The sequence below is a fragment of the Symphalangus syndactylus genome, chromosome 13, assembly GCF_028878055.3.
Source record: "Symphalangus syndactylus isolate Jambi chromosome 13, NHGRI_mSymSyn1-v2.1_pri, whole genome shotgun sequence".
NCBI classification, from domain to species: Eukaryota; Metazoa; Chordata; class Mammalia; order Primates; family Hylobatidae; genus Symphalangus; species Symphalangus syndactylus.
Window position 1 is genome coordinate 104,542,635 of NC_072435.2, and position 16,150 is coordinate 104,558,784.

The 16,150-nt window shown below is 44.5% G+C and overlaps 1 protein-coding gene across 1 annotated transcript in view; it reads right to left on the reverse strand.

The window, feature by feature from the left end:
• Positions 1 to 16,150, reverse strand: part of SVOP (SV2 related protein) — a 107,761-nt gene that overhangs the window by 79,524 nt on the left and 12,087 nt on the right. The window lies entirely within an intron of this gene.

Genomic DNA, 16,150 nt, shown 5'->3' on the forward strand with positions numbered 1-16,150 from the left:
TCTCATGATTTGATGAGTTGATGGATGGGGGTTAGCATTTCTATTGAGTTGGACTGGGGTTGGGGAGAGTAGTAACTTCAAGAGTTATAATATCAGGACTGCCATGTACAGTTGAGCAGATTGGGCACTGCCCAATTCCAGGGTTTCCTATTCACAAAGTAGGTTATGTGATTGAGGATATCTTTGTTTTAGGTCAGAATACTGTTTGTGAGTACATTTGTTTCAGATTTTAGACTCATCTGTCTATATCTAACATTTTGGTCATCTAAAGGTAAGGTTAGGCCCACAAAAAGTTGCTCACACCATATTTCTAGAAGTTTAAAGTGGATGCCATTTTTCAGAATAGAGACAAGGTTTCACTATGTTGCCCAGACTGGTCTCAAACTCCTGAGCTCAAGTGATCCTCCCTCCTCAGCCTCCCAAAGTGCTGGGATTACAGGTGTGAGCTACCACACCTGGTGCCAAAATTTTAAAATTGGGAAAATTCACATAAAAAGCCAGAATCCCAATGTCTCTTGAAAAAGTAGAATATCTGGCTGTCTAGAGCCCACATTCCTGCACTGGAATTGTGCTAGGTCTGGGCAGTGGTGGTCCCCAGCCCACCCTCACCCCTGTTTTAGATGGGTCATGCACTCCAGTTGACCACTGTCTCATTATCTCCAGCCCTAAGGGTCTTTTGCTAGTTATCCTTGCACTTGCTCTGTGTTCCTCTCACTTGGCACGTGGCCACATTTGTCAGGCCCTGTAGGCATTTGAGTTTGAGACCCCATGGGCCCCACTCTCATGCAATATGTTCCTTCGTACTATGCTGTTTCTTGTTCCTCTGCAAGAAGCTTTGATTTCTCTGGGCAGTAGTTTCTTCATCTGGGACTCAGGGGCAAAATTACCTGTCTCCTTCCAACTTTCTCACTCCCAAACACAAAACTCCTGCTGTCTCCCAGCCCTAGGGTGGGTTTTGGGTTTATAGCACTGAAAAGACAGATGTGTTCTGACCTCACAGTCTCTCAAGGGGATAGTGATACTGAATGTACAAGTCCTTTCTATCACAGCTTTGAGTCCACACAGACTTTCTGAAGAAAGTCTGGGGTGCTGGGTACAGTGGATCATGCCTGTGATCCCAGCACTTTGGGAGGCTGAGGTGGGAGGATTGCTTGGGCAAAGGAGTTCAAGACCAGCCTGGGCAACATAGTGAGATGCCGTCTCTATAAAAAATTTAAAAATTAGCTGGACATGGTGGTGTGTGCCTTTGGTCCCAGCTACTTGGGAGGCTGAGGTGGGAGGATCGCTTGAGCCCAGAAGGTTGAGGCTACAGTGAGCCGTGATCATACCACTGCATTCCAGCCTGGGCAAGAGAGAGAGACCCTATCTGAAAAATAAAAAGAAAGAAACAAAGAAAAGAAAGAAAGAGAGAGAGAAGAAGAAAGAAAGAAAAAGAAAGAGAGAGAGAAAGAAATAAAAAAGGAAGGAAGGAAGCAAGGAAGGAAGGAAGGAAGGAAAAAATAAAAGGAAAAGGAAAAGGAAAATAAAAAAGTCTGGCTGGGCATGGTCACTCATGCCTATAATCTCCACACTTTGGGAGGCTGGGGCAAAAGGGTCACTTGAGTCCAGTAGTTTGAGACAAGCCTGGGTGACATGGCAAAACCCCATCTCTACAAAAAATACAAAAAATAGCCAGGCATGGTGGCATGCGCCTGTGGTCCCAGCTACTTGGGAGGCTGAGGTGGGAGGATTGCTTGAGACCGGGATGTGGAGGTTGCAGTGAGCCAAGGTTGCGCCACTCCCTCCAGCCTGGGTGACAGAGCAAGATCCTGGGTTTTTTTATTTGTTTAAAAAAATAGAAAAAGACAAATGTCTGGAGTTACATGGGCATGAATAGCAGAGATAGTATATGAGCCGACAGAGTACACATTTGATCCATGTTTTTAAAAGATAAAAAAAGAAATATTTAAGTTCAAAATACTGCTATTATTATTATTATTATTTTTATTATTATACTTTAGGTTTTAGGGTACATGTGCACAATGTGCAGGTTTGTTACATATGTATCCATGTGCCATGTTGTTTTGCTGCACCCATTAACTCGTCATTTAGCATTAGGTGTATCTCCTAATGCTGTCCCTCCCCCCTCCCCCCACCCCACAACAGTCCCCGGAGTGTGATGTGCTATTATTATTAACGATTGCATCATTCCATGTATTTCACCAAAGAGTAACTGTTGTGCTGGCATAGAAAGGGTAAATTTCTGGATTTCAGAAGCACAGCAAACATACCCTGCTTGTGAAGTTCTAGAAGAGAAAAGACAGATTAAGTCACAGTAATTCTGTAAACACCTGAAACTCCACTCCTTGGCAAGGCTGGGCTTGGAAAACCTGAGCTGTCAAGCTCGTCTTGGCTGGAAATGCAGGGCCCAGCACAGGGTTGGCAGACAGACTGGCGGGGTTTGAAGCTTGGTGCTAACATTTCACCCCCCCTACCACAGTCACCTCTAATAGAATCAAGTTTGTGCTCTGTGCAAGTTCCAGCTGTTTTCTGTGCATTCGATCTGCATAGCACCTCTCTGAAGTTTGTATTATTATCACCATTTTACAGACAAGAACACTGAGGTCCCAGAAGTCACATGGCTTGCCCACGGTCCGATAACTAAACAGGCATGGAGCTGGGATTCAACCACAGGTTTATCTGGCTTAAAACATTGTATTCCTGGCCAATGAGAGGGTAACACCTCTTCAAACTCTTCCACTGCTTCCCATTTACTCTATTTTTTTATAAAGATATTTTATTTTGAGACATTTCGAGCATATAAAATTACATACATAACAATGCGAGAAATATCTTTGTTTCTGCTGTTTAACTAAAGGATTAGACGTGACTATTAGGTTGACCCATATGAAATCGCCAACATTTGTCCCTAGTTCAGTTGAAGCCATCCTGTCTCCATCGCTCACATCTTCATAGGTATTTCACATTTTAAAACAGGCAAAGGACTTCAAGAGACATTTCTCCAAAGAAGACATGCAAACGGCCAATAGGCACATAATAAGTTGCTCAATATTAGGGAAATGCAAATCAAAATCACAATGAGATACCATGAGATGCAGGTTCTCACTCTGTCGCCAATGCTCTTCTTTGATTGGGGAGGGGGTTTCTTTATAGGCATCATTATTTGATTTAATCCTCAGAGTAACCTTGAGAGGTGGAGACTATTATTATCCCCACTGGATAAGACAAACACATAGTCACTCTGAGCCTCAGTTTACCTCTTCTATACATTGGTGTAATAGTTGTGCCGTAAGTCGGGTGTCCTAGAAGAAAATCGTGAAACACAGATTCTTTTTTTTTATTGTGGTAAAATATACATGCCATATTAAAATATAAAAGTTGCCATTTTAACCATTATAAGTGTACAATTCAGTGACATTAAGATTCACCTGAAACTCTGTACCCATAGAAATCAATGCTCCATTTTCCCCTACTCAGCCCTGACAAGCACCAATCTACTTTCTGTCTGTGAATTTGACTCCTCTAGGGATCTCAGATAAGTGAAATCATACAGTAATTTTCCTTTTGTGTCTGGTTTATTTCCCTTAGCATAATGTCTTCAAGGCTCATCCAGTGTTGCAGCACACTGCAGAACTTCCCTCCTTTTTAAGGCTGAATAATATTCCGTTGTGTGCACAGACTACATTTTGCTGATCCACTCTTCTGTTGATGGACACAGGTTGTTTCCACGTTTTGGTTATTGTGAATAATGCTGTAATGAACATGAGTGTACAAATACCTATTTGAGTTCCTGCTTTCACTTATTTTAGATATGGACCCATAAGAGGAATTACTGGATAAAACGGTTAATCTACGTTTTATTTTTTGAGGAATTGCCAGAACATCTTCCACAGTGGCTGCACCATTTTTATTCTCACAAGCAATGCACAAAGATTCCAATTTCTCCACATCCTTGCCAATACTTCTTATTTTCCATTTGCTTGATAACAGCCATCCTAATGGGTGTGAGATGGTATCTCATTGTGATTTTGATTTGCATTTCCCTAATATTGAGCAACTTATTATGTGCTTATTGGCCCTTTGTACATCTTTGGAGAAATGTCTATTGAAGTCCTTTGCCTATTTTAAAATTGGGTTGTTTGACTTTTTGTTGTTGAGTTGTACTTCTTTCTATATTCTGGATATAGATCCCTTATCAGACATATGATTTGCAAACAATTTCTCCCATTCCTTGGATTGCCTTTTTACTCTATTGATTGTGATCATTGAATGCACCAAAGTTTGAAAAAAAAATTTTTAATACAGGGTCTCACTCTGTCACCCAGGCTAGAGTGCAGTGATGTGATCATGGCCCACTGCAGCCTCGACCTCCTGGGCTCAGGTGATCCTCCCACCTCAGCCTCTTGAGTAGCTGGGACTACAGGTGCACACCACCATGCCTGACTAATTTTTTTTTTTTTTTTTGTAGAGATGATGTTTCACCATGCCGGCCAGGCTGATCTTGAACTCCTGAGCTAAAGCAATCCAACCACCTTGGCCTCCCAACATGCTGGGATTACAGGTGTGAGCCACCACACCAGGCCGAAAGTTTTAAATTTTGATGTAGCCCAATATATCTACTTTTATTTTTATTATCTGTTCTTTTGGTGTCATATCCATGAAATCATTGCCAAATCCAATATCATAAGGCTTTTCTCCTATATTTTCTTCTAAACTTTTATGGGTTTAGGTCTTTGATCCATTTTGAGTTAATTTTTGTATATGGTGTTAGGTAAGAGTCCAACTTCATTCTTTCACATATGGACATCCAGTGTTCCTAATACCATCTGTTTAAAAGACTGTCCTTTCCCCCAGTGAGTGATCTTGGCACCATTTTGAAAATCATTTAATCAAATCACATGATTCGAGAATTTATTTCTGAGCTCTTGATTCTATTCCATTGATCTGTATGTCTATCCTTAAGCCACACCTAAGTAAGTAGTAGTAAGTTTTGAAATTGGAAAGTGTGAGACCTTTAATTTCGTTCTTATTTTTCAAGATTGTTTTAGTTATTCGGTGTCCCTTGAGAGATTCTATGTGAATCTTCAGGTAGATTTCTCTTTCTTTCTTCCTTCCTTTTTTTCTTTTTTCTTTTTCTTTTTCTTTTTCATTTTTGAGACCCAGTCTTGCTGTGACGCCCAGGCCGGAGTGCAATGGCACGATCTCAGGTTACTGCAGCCTCTGCTTCCCAGGTTCAAGTGATTCTCCTCCCTCAGCCTCCTGAATAGCTGGGACTACAGGCACACACCACCAAGCCCAGCTAATTTTTGTATTTTTAGTAAAGATGATGTTTCACCATATTAGCCAGGCTGGTCTCGAACTGCTAACCTCAAGTGATTGGCCTGCCTTAGCCTCCCAAAGTGCTGGGATTACAGGCATGAGCCACTGTGCCCACCCTCCTTTTTTTCTTTTGAGACAGAGTCTCGCTCTGTCACCCAGACTAGAGTGTAGTGGCACTATCATAGCTCCCTACAGCCTCAAACTCCTGGATTCAAGTGATCCTCCTGCCTCAGCCTCCTGAGTAGCTGGGACTACGGGCATGCACCACCACACCTAGCTTTGTTAGTTTGTTTTGTAGAGACAGGGGTCTCATTATGTTGGTCAGGCTGGTCTCAAACTCTTGGCCTCAAGCAATCCTCCCGCCTTGGCCTCCCGAAGTGCTGGGATTAGGATTTTTCTATTTCTGCAAAACAGTGAGATGGGGACTTTTGTGCAAGCGATTTACTGAGGAAGGAGTCTCAAGAGAAACCCACTGGGAAGCAGGAGGAGGCAGGAGGAAGCTAAGAAAGGATGTCATTCCTGCTGAAGGCTAGCCTCAGCCTGACCCCACAGGGAGCTCTGGAGCGTGAATCGTGCCACCGAGAAGTCTTGGCCTCCCAAAGTGCTGGGATTACAGGCGTGAGCCATCACCCCTAGCCTGTAAGACCCCATCTCTACAAAAAAACAACAAAAAAAAGATTAGACAGGCATGGTAGTACATATCCGTGGTCTTGGCTACTCAGGAGGCTGAGGCAGGAGTGTCTCTTGAGCCCAGGAAGTTGAGGCTACAGTGAGTTATGATTGCACCACTGCACCTAGCCTGGACATCAGAGTGAGATCCTGACTCTAAAGAAATAAAGAAATAAACCAAAGTAGGTATTTAGTTGCGGTAACTTCTCAGGGATGCTGACAGAGATTATGGGGGTGCTTTATAGCCAGCGGTGTGCCTATAAACTGGCTCTCAAATACCCTGCCCCAACAATACTGATTTGTAGCATTTGCCAATATCTGTGTCCTAGATACTCCCACAATGGCTTGTTTCAGCCTGTCAGTGATTAAATAACAGGCTACCCAAATTCTTGCATATTTAACAATCCATCTGCTCTCTAGAACTGGTACCATCAGGCTCTAGCACAACACTGTTAAAAAAAAAAAAAAAAAGTCCTCAGGGGTGCAGTGGCTCACACCTGTAATCCCAGCACTTTAGGAGGCTGAGGCAAGAGGATCACTTGAGTCCAGGGGTTCAAGACCACCCTGGGAAAAATAGGGAGACTCCATCTCTACAAAGAATTTTAAAATTAGCCAGATACAGTGGTGCGTGCCTGTAGTCCTAGCTACTCAGGAGGCTGAGGTGGGAGGATCGCTTGAGCCTGAGAGGTCGAGGCTGCAGTGAGCTGTGATCACACCACTGCACTCCAGCCTGGGCAACAGAAAGAGACACTGTCTCTGAAAAACAAAACAAATGAACAAACAGAAACCTCCTGAAACTACTGACAGATGCTACATTACAGATGAACCTCAAAAATATTACGCTGAGCAAAGAAGCTAGTCACGAAAGTTCACATAGATATGAGTCCACTTAAATGAAGTGTCCAGAATTCATGGAGATAGAAAGCAGATTAGTGGCTACCAGGGGTTGGGGGATTGCCAGGGAATGGGGAGTCACAGCTTAATGGGTGTGCGGTCTCCTTTTGGGGTGATGAAAATGCTTTGGGACTACATAGAGATGAGGGCTGTGCAGCCTTGTAAAATTGCACACTTTAATTGATGGTTAAGATGGAAAAAAATAAAAAATAAATAAAATGGTTAAAATAGAGCCAGGCATGGTGGCGGGGGGGTGGGGTGGCACATGTGTCTGTAATCCTAGCTACGCGGATGGGCCGAAGCAAGAAAACTGCTTGAGGCCAGGACTTCAAGACCAGCTTGGGTAACATAGCGAGACCCTGTCTTTTATTTTTTTGAGACGGAGTCTCACTCCGTCACCCAGGCTCACTGCAACCTCTGCCTTCCAGGTTCAAGCAATTCTCCTGCCTCAGGCTCCCAAGTAGCTGGGATTACAGGCGCACACCACCACACCCAGCTAACTTTTGCACTTTTAGTAGAGACAGGGTTTCACCATGTTGGCCAGGCTGGTCTCAAACTCCTGACCTCAGGTGACCCACCCACCTCGGACTCCCAAAGTGCGGGTATTACAGATGTAAGCCATGGTGCCCGGCTGCAAGACCCCATTTCTAAGGGAAAAAAAAAAAAGGTAAAATTGTAAAGTTTATGTTATGTGTATTTTGCCATAAAAAAAAAACACAAAACGAAAATCCTTAACTCTTAGCACTGCCACGGATGTTACTGGAATCCCTTACCCAACAAATATTGAATGAGCACCTGCTTTGTGCCAGGCCCAAAGATGCTGCTGGGATCACGAAGGTCATCAGACATCAATGACTTTCTGCAGTGCTCATAGTCTACCAGGAGGGGATAAGCATTTTAAAAAGAAAAATAGTGATTAAATATGGACATCACTATATAGATGGTTTGCACATTATAAGAAATGCTGCAAATAAAATAAACTAGGTGCTGTGAAAGGCTCATGGTGGCGGTGACATTTCACGTATGGAACCCACTAAGTGAGGGGTGATGTGAAATGGGCTACAGAAAGGAAACTACAAATGAGTAGGACCCCCAGTCCCAAAGAAGCAACCCCAAAATCAAAAACATAAACAGTCCCCTAAGGTATTCACAGAAGATGGACACATAGAGAAATATCCCAGGAAGGAAGGACATGAACGTTGGCGTGCACTCTCAGTTCATCTTTAGGGATGAAGGCAAGGTCAATGGATCAGCACCCTTGACTCTGAGGATATCACAGAAAGAAATTGCTGTGTGGCCTGATCATCTTCCTTGAATACTCCTTTTGTCACATCTTCTCTGCAAGGACTGTCCACGGCTCCCTACTTCCTTCTGTGGACTAACAGTGACCACTGCAACCTTTTGGAAGGTAATTTGTGATAGCTTTCACAATGTTTAAATGTCCTGTGCTGCCACCAGCTTTGTTCTGCTGGCAATTCATTACAGGGATGGAAAGAAGTAGGCAATGACTTACGATACTGATAATGGCTGATACGGGGCAAGGCACAGTGCCTCAAGCCTATAATCCCGGCACTTTGGAAGGCTGAGGCGAGCAGATCATTTGAGGTCAGGAGTTTCAAACCAGCTTGGCCAACATAGTGAAACCCCATCTTTACTAAAAATACAAAAATTAGCTGGGCGTGGTGGCCAGCACCTGTAATCCCAGCTACTCAGGAGGCTGAGGCAGGAGAATTGCTTGAACCCAGGAGGCAGAGGTTGCAGTGAGCTGAGATCACGCCACTGCACTCCAGCCTGGGTGACATGGCGAACTCTGTCAAAAAATAGTAAGAGTAAAGAACAGCTGATAAGGACTGTTAGTTTGCATGTGTCAGGTCCAGAGTTCAGTGCCTTGTGGATTATCTTATTTAATACTCATTTTCACTACCCCTATTTTACAAATGAGGACACTTAAGCACAGAGGGATGGCAAGCTTGCCCAAGGTCACACAGTAAGTGGCTAAGCCAGGCTTTGGCAAGGCCATCTGACTTCAGAGTCTCCAGCGCAGCCACCCTGCTATAGGTCCCTTCTGCTGCTAGCATGCTGTTTGCAGCTTTGATTGTGATAATAGAACACTAGAAATGATCATTAGGACAGGGGTGATTAAATGGATATAGCACATCCACTTTTTAAATGTTTTTACAGCCATGCAGGGTGGCTCATGCCTGTAATCTCAGCACTTTGGGAGGCCAAGGTGAGAGAATTGCTTGATCAAGCCCAGGAGTTCAAGACTAGCCTGGGCAACATAATAAGACCCTCATCGCAACAAAGAACTTAAAAATATTAGCTGGGCATGGTGGTGCGTGTCTGTGGTCCCAGCTACTCAGGAGGCTGAGGTGGGAGGATTATTTGAGCCTGGGAGGTCAAAGCTGCAGTGAGCCACAATCACACCATAGCACTCCAGCCTGGGCAACAGAGCTAGACCCTATCTAAAAAAAATTTTTTAAATAAATAAATAAAAATGTTAAAAATTTTTTAAGTTGGCCTGTATCAAAATAACCAAAAGGCAGAAACAACCAGCCAAAAGGCAGAAACATCTGACAGATAAATGGATAAACAAAATGTGAACAATATATACAATAGAATATGATCCAGGCTTAAAAAGAAAGGAAATTGTGACACATGTTACAACATGGATGAACCTTGAAGATATTATGCGGAGTGAAGTAAGCCAGTCACAAAAGGATTCTACCTATATGAGGATTCTACCTATGTGAGGGGACTTAGAACACTTACATTCACAGATATAGAAAGCAGGATGGTGGTTACCAGGGGCTGGGGGGAAGGGAGGATAGGGAGTTAGTGTTTAATGAGTACAGTTGAGGGGGGATGAAAAAATTCTGGAGATGGATGACAGTGATGGTTGCACAACATTGTGAATGTACTTAATGCCACTAACTGTACACTTAAAATGGTTTATTGTCCTGTAATCCCAGCACTTTGGGAAGCCCAGGAGGGCAGATCACTTTGGGTCGGGAGTTTGAGATCAGCCTGGCCAACATGGTGAAACCCTGTCTCTACTGAAAATACAAAAATTAGCCGGGCGTGTTGGGTCATGCCTGTAATCCAGCAACTCAGGAGGCTGAGGCAGGAGAATCACTTGAACCTGGGAGGGAGAGGTTGCAGTGAGCTGAGATGGCACCACTGCACTCCAGCCTGGGCAACGCAGGTAGGCTCCATCTCAAAAAAAAAAAAATGTCAATGGTAAATTTTATGTTACATATATTTTACCACAATAAACATACACACACACGCACATACATACATACACACACACACACACTGACCTGTAAGGGTCAACAGGGCAAGATTGCAGAGGCTCATTATTAAATGTGCTATAAAATGGGCTGGGCACAGTGGCTAATGCCTATAATCCTGGCATTTTGCGTGGCAGAAGTGGGAAGATCACTTGAAGCCAGAAGTTTGAAACCAGCTTGGAGAACAAAGTGAGACTCTGTTTCTCCAAAAAGAAAAAGTGGTATAATACGGTCCTGTGAGCTAGGTCCTTGCTACTCAAACACTTAAGTGTGGTCCCGGCCGGATGTGGAGGCTCACGTTTGTAGTCCCAGCACTTTGGGAGGCCAAGATGAACAGATCACTTGAGGTTAGGAGTTTGAGACCAGCCTGGCCAACATGGTGAATCCTCGTTTCTACTAAAAATGCAAAAATTAGCTGTGCATGGTGACTCGTGCCTGTAATCCCAGCTATTCAGGAGGCTGAGGCAAGAGAATCACTTGAACCCAGGAGACAGAAGTTGCAGGCCCAGATGGCGCCACTGCACTCCAGCCTGGGCAACAGAGCAAGACTCCATCGCAAAAAAAAAAAAAAAGAAAAAAGAAAGAAAGAAAAACTTAAGTGTGGTTCTGAACCAGAGGCCCCAGCAATCCCTTAGGAGCTTGTTAGAAAAGCAGAATCTTGTCCAGGCGTGGTGGCTCATACCTGTAATTCTAGCACTTTGGGAGGCTGAGGCTGGAAGATCGCTTGAGCCCAGGAGCTATAGACCAGCCTGGGTAACAAAGTGAGACCTCCATCTCTACAAAAAACACAGAAATTAGTCGGGCAAGTGGCGTGTGCCTGTAGTCCGAGCTACTCAGGAGGCTAAAGTGGGAGAATCACTTGAGCCCAGGAGTTTGAGGTTGCAGTGGGCTGTGATTACACCACTGCTCTCCAGCCTGGATGACAGAACAAGACCCTGTCTCAAAATAAATAAATAAATAAACAAACAAACAAACAATAAAAATAAAAATAAAAAAACAAGAAATGCACAGTCTCAGACTCTGTCCCAAACCTACTGAATCAGCATCTGCATTTTAACCAGTCTCCAGGCAATTTGTGTGCATGCTAAAGTCTGAGAAATACTGTTCTAGAGGAGTTATGCTTAGACAATCATTGACATTTGGGAAGGACACGTAAGAAGCCTAACTCTGGTTTCTTCTGGGGAGGAGAACTGGATGGGAATGGGAAGTTGTTGTTTTTTTTTTATTATACTTTAGGTTTTAGGGTACATGTGCACAATGTGTAGGTTTGTTACATATGTATCCATGTGCCATGTTGATTTCCTGCACCCATTAACTCGTCATTTAGCATTAGGTATATCTCCTAATGCTGTCCCTCCCCCCTCCCCCCACCCCGCAACAGTCCCCGGAGTGTGATGTTCCCCTTCCTGTGTCCATGAGTTCTCATTGTTCAATTCCCACCTATGAGTGAGAACATGCGGTGTTTGGTTTTTTGTCTTTGCGATAGTTTACTGAGAATGATGTTTTCCAGTTTCATCCATGTCCCAGTTTTGAGGGAAGACACATTTTTTTTGCTTATTCATTTTGGACCCTTCTGTAATGTTTGCCATTTTTAACCTGGGCATCTACTGCTCTTATTATAAATATACATAACAACAGCGACTATTGACCACGCTCTAGCTGATGGAGCAGCATGCTGCTAAGCGTGGCTATGCTCTGCTTTCGTCTGTGAAGTGGGAATGACAGCCAGCTTGCAGACGGCTGTGAGCATTAACTGAGCTTGATGAAGAGGAAAATTGTGAGCAATGAGAAAATACGAGCTTCCTGCAACCTGTCTTCTCCAAGTCACCTCTCTACCTTGAGTTTGGAGTACATTGACCCTTGTAAAAAGTGACTTTGAGAAAATGGCTTAGCTCCCTGCAGTTTTATTTATTTATTTTTTGAGACAGGGTCTTGCTCTGTCACCCAGGCTGGAGTGCAGTAGTGCAATAAAGCTCACTGCACCCTCCAACTCCTGGGCTCAAGCGATCCTCCTGCCTCAGCTTCAACAGTAGCTGGGACTGCAGGCGTGCACCACCTTATCCAGCCAATTTTAAAATTTCTTGTAGAGATAGGGTCTCACTATGTTGCCCAGGCTGGTCTCAAACTCCTGGGCTCGACTGGTCCTCCTGCCTCGGCCTCCTGAAGTGCTGGGATTACAAGCGTGAGCCACAGAGCCCAACCTCCCTGCAGTTTTAAACCTGGACCTGCTCACATTTCTTCGTTGGCAAACCACAAAAAGCGAGGGCACCTTTGTTTATTAAAGTTTGTTTTGAAGCAGAAATAAAGAGGGACCTTTGACATTAAACTATACAGTACTCAGAAAGCCAGTCTACATTTTGAATCAGTCGGGTTCCTAAAAGAATGTATCAACTACATGAGCCAAGATTTCCCAAGGGGAAAAAAAAGTAATATGAAAGAAAAAGAAAATAGCAGTGGCATATGTTAAATATATGAAGGCTTCAAAACAGGCTGGCTCACAATCTCTTGCCATTTGTTGTATATTTATATATATAGCATATAATTTACCAAAATAGCAGGGAACATTTGTTTTACATAATTTTGCTATTTAAGGGAGAGAAGAACTTGAGGAAATAGTTGTCAACCTAAAGATCTTGTTTGTACCACCATAGAATTTTCCTCGGTACCTTAAATTAGGGACTGTGACTTGATTCGGGTATTGTTACTTTTTTTTTTTTGAGACAGGGTCTTACTCTGTTGCCCAAGCTTAGAGTACAGATCTGGGCTCACTGCAGCCTCGACTTCCCAGGCTCAAGCAATCCTCTCACCTCAGCCCCCCAAGTAGCTGGATCTCCAGCTATGTGCCACCATGCTCAGCAATTTTTTTTTGAATTTTAGTAGAAACAAGGTCTTGCTATGTTGCCCAGGCTGGTCTCAAACTCCTGAGCTTAAGTGATCCCCAAAGTGTTGGGATTATAGGTGTGAGCCACCATGCCCGGCCTGATTCAGGTATTTTATTTTATTTCTTTTCATTTCATTTAATTTCATTTATTTCATTTCATTTCATTTCATTTCATTTATTTGAGATGGAGTCTCACTCTGCCACCCGGGCTGGAGTGCAGTGGCACAATTTTGGCTCACTGCAACCTCCGTCTCCCGGGTTCTAGTGATTCTCCTGCCTCATCCCCCAGAGTAGCTGGGATTACGGGCATCCTCCACCATGCCTGGCTAATTTTTGTATTTTTAGTAGAGACAAGGTTTCAGCATGGTGGCCAGGCTGGTCTAAAACTTCTGACTTCAAGTGATCCACCTGTCTTGGCCTCCCAAAGTGCTGGGATTACAGGCATGAGCCACTGTGCCCAGCCAGGTATTTTAAATAAGGAAGTTTTCTCTCTTTTCATCTGGGCTTCTGGAGTTTTAACCCTTGAGTTCAGGCTATCAGAGTTCAAGCTATCAGACTGAAAAGGAAGCTTAAGTTGTGATTATCTGCGTGTGGCATTCAGAGTCAGAGAGGTGGTTCGCCAGAGTAGACAAGAGAGCCCAATTCTGGCAAACAGACTGACTTGGGTTTGAATCTCCTACCCACACCATTCAGTACCTGTGTGACCCTAGGTAGGTTACTTTGCTTCTCTGAGCCTCAGTTTCCTCACCTATAAAATGGAAATGGCAATTCCTACCTCACAGGGTAGCCATGGAGATCTAAGGAGTCTGTCTATCGAGAGCATCTGGAAGAGCCTAGCAGGACCATTCAGTATTTCCATAAGCATCTATTGAGGGCTGACTTATGCTGAGTGAGTGCTGGGGTCCAATGGAGGATGAAATTGACATGGTCCCTGACCTCGAGAAACGGATGCTCTGGTTGGCAAGGTGGTTAATATACAAGTAAACAAATACATCATTATACATTTGCAAAGGAAATATATCTTGAGGAGGAAGCAAACAGGGTGCCAAGTGGGGACAGCAGTGGTACCCAAGGAACCCTCATGCCCTAGAAGGTGGGTGCCATTCCTGTCCCCACTTTACAGATGATAAAACTGAGGCCTAAAGAAAAAAAGTGAGTGATCAGGAAAGACCTCCCCAAGGAGAGATCAAGGGGACAAAGACAGTCCCACACAAATAGGGGAGGAGTAGAGAGAACAGCTAGTGCAAAGGCCTGGAGATGGGACCAGGGAACAGAGGTCAGAGAGACAGCCGGGATCACACAGAGCCCTGGAGGTCACAGTGAGGATTTTCTGTGTTGTTCTAAGACCAGTGGGACACCATGGAAGGGTTTCAAGTAGCAGCGAGAGGGTGGAAGATGATCAGAGTTGAGTTTTGAGGTCACTCAGCACATTCTCCCGCAAGAGGAGGAATCAATGGAAGAAAGCGGGTTGTTTTGTTTTGTTTGAGACAGAGTCTCGCTCTTGTCACCCAGGCTGGAGTGCAGTGGCACAATCTCGGCTCACTGCAACTTCTCACTCCCGGATTCAAGCGATTCTCCCGCCTCAACCTCCCGAGTAGCTGGGATTACAGCTGCCTGCTACCATGCTTGGCTAATTTTTGTATTTTTAGTAAAGATGGGGTTTCACCATGTTGGCCAGGATGGTCTCGAACTCCTGACCTCAGGTGATCCGCCTACCTGGGCCTCCCAAAGGGCTGGGATTACAGGGTGGCCCACTGTGCCCACCCCAGAAAGCGTTTTTTAAATATAGGTTTTAATATTATTTAGGTATGGCAAGGCTGAGAGATCACGAGATGTGAGCCATTGACAAGATATACTCTGTCATACTTACAGATCCCAAGAAGAAGGGGCATGCCACACTGTAAGGGGCACACATGGCAGCCCCAGGGTTTGTCAGGAGGCAGAGAGTATAGGGGGAGAACATGAGCAAGAGCCTTTATTGTGGTTTCCCAGGAAAGAAATGGGCAAGGGAGAGGCTGCTGGCTTAGGATCGGTTTGTTTGAATAATTTCATCCTTCTCTGGAGCATAGGGGCTGTCCTTAATTGTCTCCTGCCTGGTTCTGGGGTGATGAGGGCAGGTAGATGTGGCCTGGAGTCTGGGAGCTGGATAAAGGAGGTGGCTGCAGAGACCTGAGGCTCTGGCCTGATTGGTTTGTATAGGAAAGGCACGCTGGCAGGTGAGCTGTTTGCTATTTCTAGGAATTAGTTAACTTTGAGAGGGGCAAGTCCCTCCAGAGTCAGCAAGCCTCCAAGATGTTGAAACATCTGAATATAAACAATCAAAGGCCTGGTTAATACAAAAAGATGGCTGCGGAGGAGTCAGGGAGGCCAGGAAGGAAGCTGTGTGGCCAGTGGGAGAAGAGGTAGTGGTGGTTTGGATTAGGGGGGTTGGAGAGGTGGAGGGCTGAGACTTTTGTTAAATATTCATCCCATTCTCCCCAACTCTTCCAAATAGTACGAGAAGATATCTTCATAGGGAGGCTCCTCTGCCAGCGGAAGGCAGGGTCGCAACAAGGGATCACCTTGTCTGGGGAACTCTATCAAAAAAACTAATAACTGGTATCCCTCAGCTTTGTCCCAGATACCCTGGTGATGTGGCGTCTTTGGAATCTGAAACTTGTCAACAAATGGAGTTAGATGCTGTGCACTTGGAGCAGCAGAGACTGCCAAGGTCACTAACATATGGACTTGCTTTGTCTCCTTCGAGACAAGACCTGGGGCACTCCCTGAGCTGTAGGATTTGAGAAGAGTCTTCCCAGGAGATGAACCTCTGTCTTCAAATATTTGAGGCTCTGACCTGTGAAAGAAGGTGCCTCTCAACCTGGATCCTAAGAACAGAGCTTGAACTTCTGGGTATAAGAAAGAAGGAAGCAGATCTCAACTCAATATAAAGAGGAGGCTTATCAGGCACAGAAGTCGAGAGATGAAAGCGGCTGCTTTAGGAGGCAGTGGGCTCCCTCTCATGAGAGGCATTGCAGCAGAGGCAGGTGTCCATGTGATTGGCTCAGGAGTAATGATGTTTAATATTTATGAATCACTTCAGCATGCCAGGTCC